The 7,305-nt window shown below is 40.9% G+C and overlaps 1 pseudogene; it reads left to right on the plus strand.

The window, feature by feature from the left end:
- Window positions 1–5,100: 5,100 nt before the first annotated feature.
- On the plus strand, window positions 5,101–6,690 carry LOC117078092 (annotated as a pseudogene).
- Window positions 6,691–7,305: the final 615 nt, after the last annotated feature.

The following is a 7,305-nucleotide window of genomic DNA, read 5'->3' on the forward strand; positions in this document are numbered from 1 at the left end:
AAACTATCATCAGAGTGAACAGGAAACCTACAGAATGGGAGAAAATTTTTGCAATCTATCCATCTGACAAAAGTCTAATATCCAGAATCTACAAGGAACTTAAATGAATATACTAGAAAACAAACAAACAAACACATAAAAACGTGGGCGGAGGACATGAAAAGACACTTCTCAAAAGAAGACATTTATGCAGCTAGCAAACATATTTTGAAAAGCTCATCATCACTGGTCATTAGAGAAATGCAAATCAAAACCACAATGAGATACCATCTCACACCAGTTAGAATGGCGATCATTACAAAGTCAGGAAACAACAGATGCTGAAGAGGATGTGGAGAAATAGAAACGCTTTTACACTGTTGGTGGGAGTGTTAATTAGTTCAACCATTGTGGAAGACAGTGTGGTGATTCCTCAAGGATCTAAAACCAGAAATATCATTTGGCCCAGCAATCCCATTACTGGGTATATACCCAAAGAATTATAAATCATTTTTCTATAAAGACATATGCACACATATGCTTATTGCAGCCCTATTCACAATAGCAAAGACTTGGAACCAACCCAAATGCCCATCAATGATGGACTGGATAAAGAAAATGTGGCATATATACACCATGAAATCCTATGCAGCCATAAAAAAGAATGAGTTCATGTCCTTTGCAGGGACGTGGATGAATCTGGAAACCCTCATTCTCAGTAAACTAACACAGGAACAGAAAACCAAACACCTTATGTTCTTACTCATAAGTGGGAGATAAACAATTAGAACATCACAGGGAAGGGAACATCACACAGGGAAGGGAACATCACACGCTGGGGCCTGTTGGGGGACTGGGGGCAAGGGGAGGAGAGCATCAGGAGAAATACCTAATGCATGCGGGGCTTAAAACCTAGATGATGGATTGATGGATGCAGCAAACCACCATGGCACATGTATACCTATGTAACAAACCAGCACATTCTGTGCATGTTTTCCAGAACTTAAAGTATAATAATAATAAAAAAAGATCAGAGCAGAAATGAATAAAACTGAAATGAAGAAAACAATATAAAAGATTAATAAAACAAAAAGTTGCTTTCTTGAAAAATAAAACAAAACTGACAGACTTTTAACCAGACTAAGGAATAAAGAGAGACGATCCAAGTAAATAAATTCAGAAATGAAAAAGGTGATATTAAACTGATACTTCAGAAATTCTAAGGATCATTACTGGCTACTGTGAGGAACTATATATGGAAGAAATTGACAAATTGCTGGATACATACACCTACTGAGATTGAAACAGGAAGAAATCCAAGACCTGAACAGGCCAGTAATGAGTAATGAGTTCGAAGCCAAAACAAAAAGTCTTCTATCAAAGGAAATCCTGGGACCTAATGGCTTAGCTGCTGAATTCTACTAAACATTTAAAAAACTAGTATCAATCCTACTCAAACTATGTCAAAAATAGAAAAGGAGGGGGACACTTCCAAACTCCCTCTAGGAGGTCGGTATTACCCTCATACCAAAGCCAGACAAAGATATATGATAAAAATAAAACTATAGGCCAATATCCCTAATGAATATTCATGCAAAAATCCTTAACAAAATACTAGTGAAGCAAATTCAACAATACCAATTCAATAATGAAAGATCATTCATCATGACCAAGTTGGATTTATCCTAGGGATGCAAGTTTGGTTCAACATACTGAAATCAATCAATGTAATACATCATATCAACAGAATGAAGGATAGAAACCATATGATCATTTCAATTGATGCTGGAACAGCATTGATAAAATTCAACATCCCTTAATGATAAAAACACTAAAAAACCTGGGGATAGAAGGAGCATACCTCAACATAATAAAAGCCATATATGACAGACCCATAGCTAGTAGCATATTGAATAGGGAAAAACTGAAAAACTTTCCTCTAAGATTGAGAACAGGACAAGGATGCCCACTGTCACCACTGTTATTCAACATAGTACTAGAAGCCCTAGATAGAGCAATCAGACAAGAGATAGATAGAAAGGGCATTCACATTGGAAAGAAAGAAGTCAAATTATTTTTGTTTGTAGATGATATGATTTTATACTTGGAAAAACCTAAAGACTCCACAAGAAAACTCAGAACTGATAAGCAAATTCAGTAAAGTTGCAGGATATAAAATCAACACACAAAAATTACTAGCGCTGGTTCGTTAAGATGGCCAAGTAGAAGCATCTGTGGTGCATGGCATTCACGGAGAAGAACTAAAAGGGAGAGTGAATTAGCACCATCAACTGAAATATCCAGTTATTCCCATTGGGACTGATCAGGAAAACAACTTGACCCAAGAGGAATAAAGAAAAGCAGGGTGTGGCGATGGCCCACCTGGGAGTGACATGGAGCCAAGGGAAGCAGTGAGTGAATGTATGACCCTGGGAAACCAAGCTTCTTCTACAGATCTTTGCAACCCTTGGACCAGGAGATCCCCTTGTGAGTCCACACAACCAGAGCCTTGGGTTCAACACAAAGATCTGTGTGGAGTCTCAGCAGAGCATCTGCTCAGACATGCACAGAGACCCAGGAGCTTTACATACTGCACACCCAGGATCCCCAGGAAGGTGAGAGGTTCATACATACCCCTAGGAAGAAGGCTGAATCCAGGGGCTGAGCAGCATTGGTCTATGGGCCCCACTTCCATGACACCTCGCAAGATAAGACCCACTGGCTTAGAATTCTATCCAGTCACCAGCAACAGGGTGGAGTCTGCCTGAGACAAGATGAAGCCCCTGTGGGGATGGGCAGGCCACCGTCTTCTCTGTTTGGTCAACTCAGCTGTTCCCGTCTGTGGGCTTTGGACACTCCAAATGGTTTGGACAAGGAAGGTTCCCTGCTCCCAGTGCAGAACACCTGCTTTTCCAGAATGTGGCCAGACTGCTTTGTTAACTGGAACCCTGATCCATTCTGCCTCACTAACTGGGACCTCCCAGCTGTCTATGGACAGAGCTCTGATCTCTCCCTGGAATGGAGTTCCTAGGGGGAGGGGTGAGCCACCACTTTGGTTGTTTGGATAACTCTGCAGTCCCAGCCTGTAGGCTTTGGAGAGTCCAAGCTGACCAGTACAGAGGTGATTCCCTAGCATGGCATGGCTATTTTGTTGAGGCATGGCCAGACTGCTTCTTTAGGTGGGACCTCATTCTATTCCTCCTCATTGGGCAGGACCTCCCAGCTGGGGCTTCCAGCCACCCCTGCCCACCCATATTCTATGAACAGAGCTCTGATCTCTCCCTGGGAAGGAGTGCCAAGAGGGAGTGGCAGGCTGCCATCTTGGTTGTTTAGATGACTCAACTGTTCAATCCTGTGGGGTTTTGAAAGTCCAAGCTGATGGGGCAGATGTGGCTTCCCAGCATGGCATGGCTGTTTTGACGAGGTGTGGCCAGACTGTTTCTTCAAATGGGACCTCAAGCCACTCCTCGTGGGGTGGGTCCTCTCAGTCTGGGCCTCTGTCCACCCCTGCCTGTGTTCTATGGCTGACAGAGTTCTAATTTTTCCCTGGGACAGGGTGCCTGGGGGTGGGGCAGGTGGCCATCTTTGCTGATGGGCATGTCAGCCAGTCCAGCATGAGGGCCTTGGAGAGTCCAAACTGATTGGGAACTGAAGGGATCCTCAACACGGCACAGCTGCTCTATCAATATGCAGCCAGATTGCTCCTTTAAGTGGGTCCCTAATCTCATTCCTCCTGACTGGTTGAGACCTCCCAACTGGAGTCTTCAGCCACCTCCTATAGGCATGTTCAGGCTGGAAACAAGTCAGTACCCCCCTGGGACAGAGCTTCCAGAAAAAGGGACAGGCTACAATTTTGGCTGTTCTGTAGCCTTCACTGGTGATACCTTCAGGTACTGGAAAAACCGCGGTGACTAGGGTCTGGAATGGACTCCCAGCAAACTCCAGTAGCTCTATGGGGAAGTGTAGCTTAACTGTTAAAAGAAAAACAAACAACAATAACAACAATAAAAAATACAAAAACCCCATCCAAAGGTCAGCAGTCTCAACGATCTAAAGTAGATAAACCCAGAAAGATGAGAAAGAGTCAGCACAGAAATGCTGAAAACTCAAAAAGCCCTAGTGCCTCTTTACTCCAAATGACCACAACACCTCTCTAGCAAGGGTTCAGAAATGGACTGAGGCTGAGGTAACTGAAGTGACAGAATTAGTCTTCAGAATGTGGATAAAGATGATGTTCACTGAGCTAAAGGAGCACATTTTAGCTCAATGCAAATAACCTAAGAATCATGATAAAGCAGAGCAGGAGTGGACAGCCCAAATTGCCAGTATAGAGAAGAATGTATCTGGCCTGATAGAGCTGTAAAGCACATTACAAGAACTTCACAATGCAATCACAAGTATTGATAACAGAATAGACGAAGCGGAAGAAAGAATCTCAGAGCTTGAAGGCTGTCTTTCTGAAATAAGACAAGAATAGAGAAAAAAGAATAAAAAGGAATGAACGAAACATCCAAGAAATATGGGATTATGTAAAGAGACCAAATCTATAACTCACTGGGGTACCTGAAAGAAACAGGGAGAGTTGAACCAATTTGGAAAACACATTTTAAAATATCGTCCAGGAGAACTTCCCCAACCTAGATAGACAGGCCAACATTAAAATTCAGAAAAATGAAGAGAACCCCAGTAAGATACCCCATAAGAATATTATTCCCAAAAGGCATAGTCATCAGATTCTCCAAGGTCAAAATGAAACAAAAATGTTAAGGGCAGCCAGAGAGAAAGGCCATGTCACCTACAAAGGGAAGCCCATCAGACTAACAGCAGACCTCTCAGCAGAAATCTTACATGCCAGAAGAGATTGGGGGCCAATATTCAACATTGTTAAAGAAAAGAATTTCCAACCCAGAATTTCATATCCATCCAAACTAAGCTTCATAAGCAAAAGAGAAATAAGATCACTTTCAAGTAGGCCAGAAATGGCAACTGACTGAAGGAGCTGGTTCTGTTGCTGCTACAGGGTAAGTGGGAAAGACACCATGTATTGTCCAATTGGGACCATTACAGGAGCCTGAGGACATTTCTCTGTCATCACAGTTTTATATGTGGCACCCATTAAAGATGAGGCTGATAACATGGAAAGCTTCTCAACAGTCAAATCAAATCCAAACACAACTCACTGCCAGAGCAAAGAGGAAATATTCATAGGATGATGATCCCCTGCCTTCAGGAGGAGAAAAACCACCGAAGAATGAAACTGGCTTGTTGTCTTCAATTAAAAAATTCATTAAAGGAAGCACACCTAAGGAAGTGAGAGAAAATCCTTCAAAATGGAGTAGAATTGAACGTGATATAGGTAATAATTTGATCACATCAATACCAAGAGCAGGAGAGAAACCTAACATATAGATACCTCGAGTAAGACAGAAAAGTCAAGTAAATGGAGAAGTTGGTAGTTATGAAATGACAAATCAACATATAAAATAAAATGGAAAATTAGAAAATAATCCTTCCTTTGGCAGTCCTCCAAGGACTACTTTGTTGGAGCTGAAGAAATAGTAAAACAACTTGATATGGAACGGGTGGATGAGCTCACTACCAGTTCTACTACATCAATTAATGGAGCAGCCTACTCAAATCAAGCAGTTCAGGTGAGACCAGCAATAAATAATGGTTTAGCAAACACTGCATTTTCTCACTAGTAAGTGGAAGTTGAACAATGAGAACACACGGACACAGGGAGGGAAACATCACACACCAAGGCCTGTCACGGGGTGGGGGGCTAGGAGAGGGATAGCATTAGGAGGAATACCTGATGTAGATGATGGGTTGTTGGGTGCCACAAACCACCATGGCACATGTATACCTATGTAACAAACCTGCACGTTCTGTACATGTATTCCAGAACTTAAAGTATACTTTAAAAATACAAGCAACAACAACAAAAAAACCCCGCAGTGGTTTAGAAGAAGCAGAAGAAATAGTTAATCGTGATATCCCACCCGTTATAGGACCAGATAGTGGTTATTCATCAGCCCACGCAGAGGCCACCTATGAAGAAGGCTTGGAAGTATTTGACCCCTATTATTTCATCAAACATGTCCTACCACTGACAGAAGAACAACTAAATAGGAAATCTGTTCTTCATTGAAAACAAGAAGCACACTGAAATTCTCCCTAGATTTAGACTTGGATGAAATAGTAGTGCACTGTAGTCTAAATGAGGTAGAAGATGCAGCACTTACTTTTCCAGTCCTTTTCCAAGATGTCATTTATCAGGTTTATGTGATATTAATACATTTTTCAGGGAATTCCTGGAATGAATTTCTCAGATGTATGATATTATTCTTTTTACTGCTTCTAAGAAGGTGTGTGCAGGCACGTTACTGAACATAGTAGACCCTAAAAAGCAATTGGTCAGGCACCATTTTTTCTGTGAACATTGTGTTTGTGTACAAGGAAATCATATAAAGAACTTAAATATTCTTGGAAGAGATCTTTCAAAAACTGTAATAATTGACAACCCACCACAAACCTTTGCATACAAGCTTTCTAATGGAACCCCCTATAGAAAGTTGGTTTATGGATAAAGATGACAATGAACTCCTAAAATTGATTTCATTCCTGGAGAAGCTTGTAGAACTGAGTGAAGATATTCAACCACATATCAGAGACAGATTTCACTTGCATGATTTGCTGACCCAAGATTAAGTACAAAGACTTGTCAAATCACTGAAAGGGGAGAGATTGCAGGACCCTTTTGAACTAAGAGAAAAAGATTGTCATTACTGTTGAAATTTTGCATTTTTGTACCCCATCTTGCTTTTCTTACCTTTGATGCCCAATAATAATCAGGGGTTACAGAAAGAGGCTTTATCTATCTTTGATTGGATACATACAGTAGGTAGGCTAAAACAGAAAAGTCTCTAGAACTAGTGCAACTCCCGTGAAATTTTTTTTAATGTACAGGACATCTGCAGTTTATAAAGAACTCTGTTTCTGCCACCAGAAGTTTGGCCTGTAGTCACACAAGATTTTATGATAATAACAGAGATGAAAATTGACTTTTATTTTCTCTCTGTTTGGTGTTCTAGGTGGGTTTGTAGCCACTTTTCTGTTACTTTATGGTTCTCATTTCAACAGGAATGGCCAGCAAAAGTTGTTTAATTTTTCCTGTTAAGGTTCATGAACTTTTACATTTTTGACCTGTATTAGATTAGACTTTCATTATGTATTCTTTTTAGTTGAGGCATTATTTACAATATCAAAGACTTGGAACCAACCCAAATGCCCATCAATGATAGACTGGATAAAGAAAATGTGGTA

This window comes from Trachypithecus francoisi, unplaced genomic scaffold (assembly GCF_009764315.1).
Source record: "Trachypithecus francoisi isolate TF-2019V2 unplaced genomic scaffold, Tfra_2.0 Lachesis_group6, whole genome shotgun sequence".
Lineage (NCBI taxonomy): Eukaryota > Metazoa > Chordata > Mammalia > Primates > Cercopithecidae > Trachypithecus > Trachypithecus francoisi.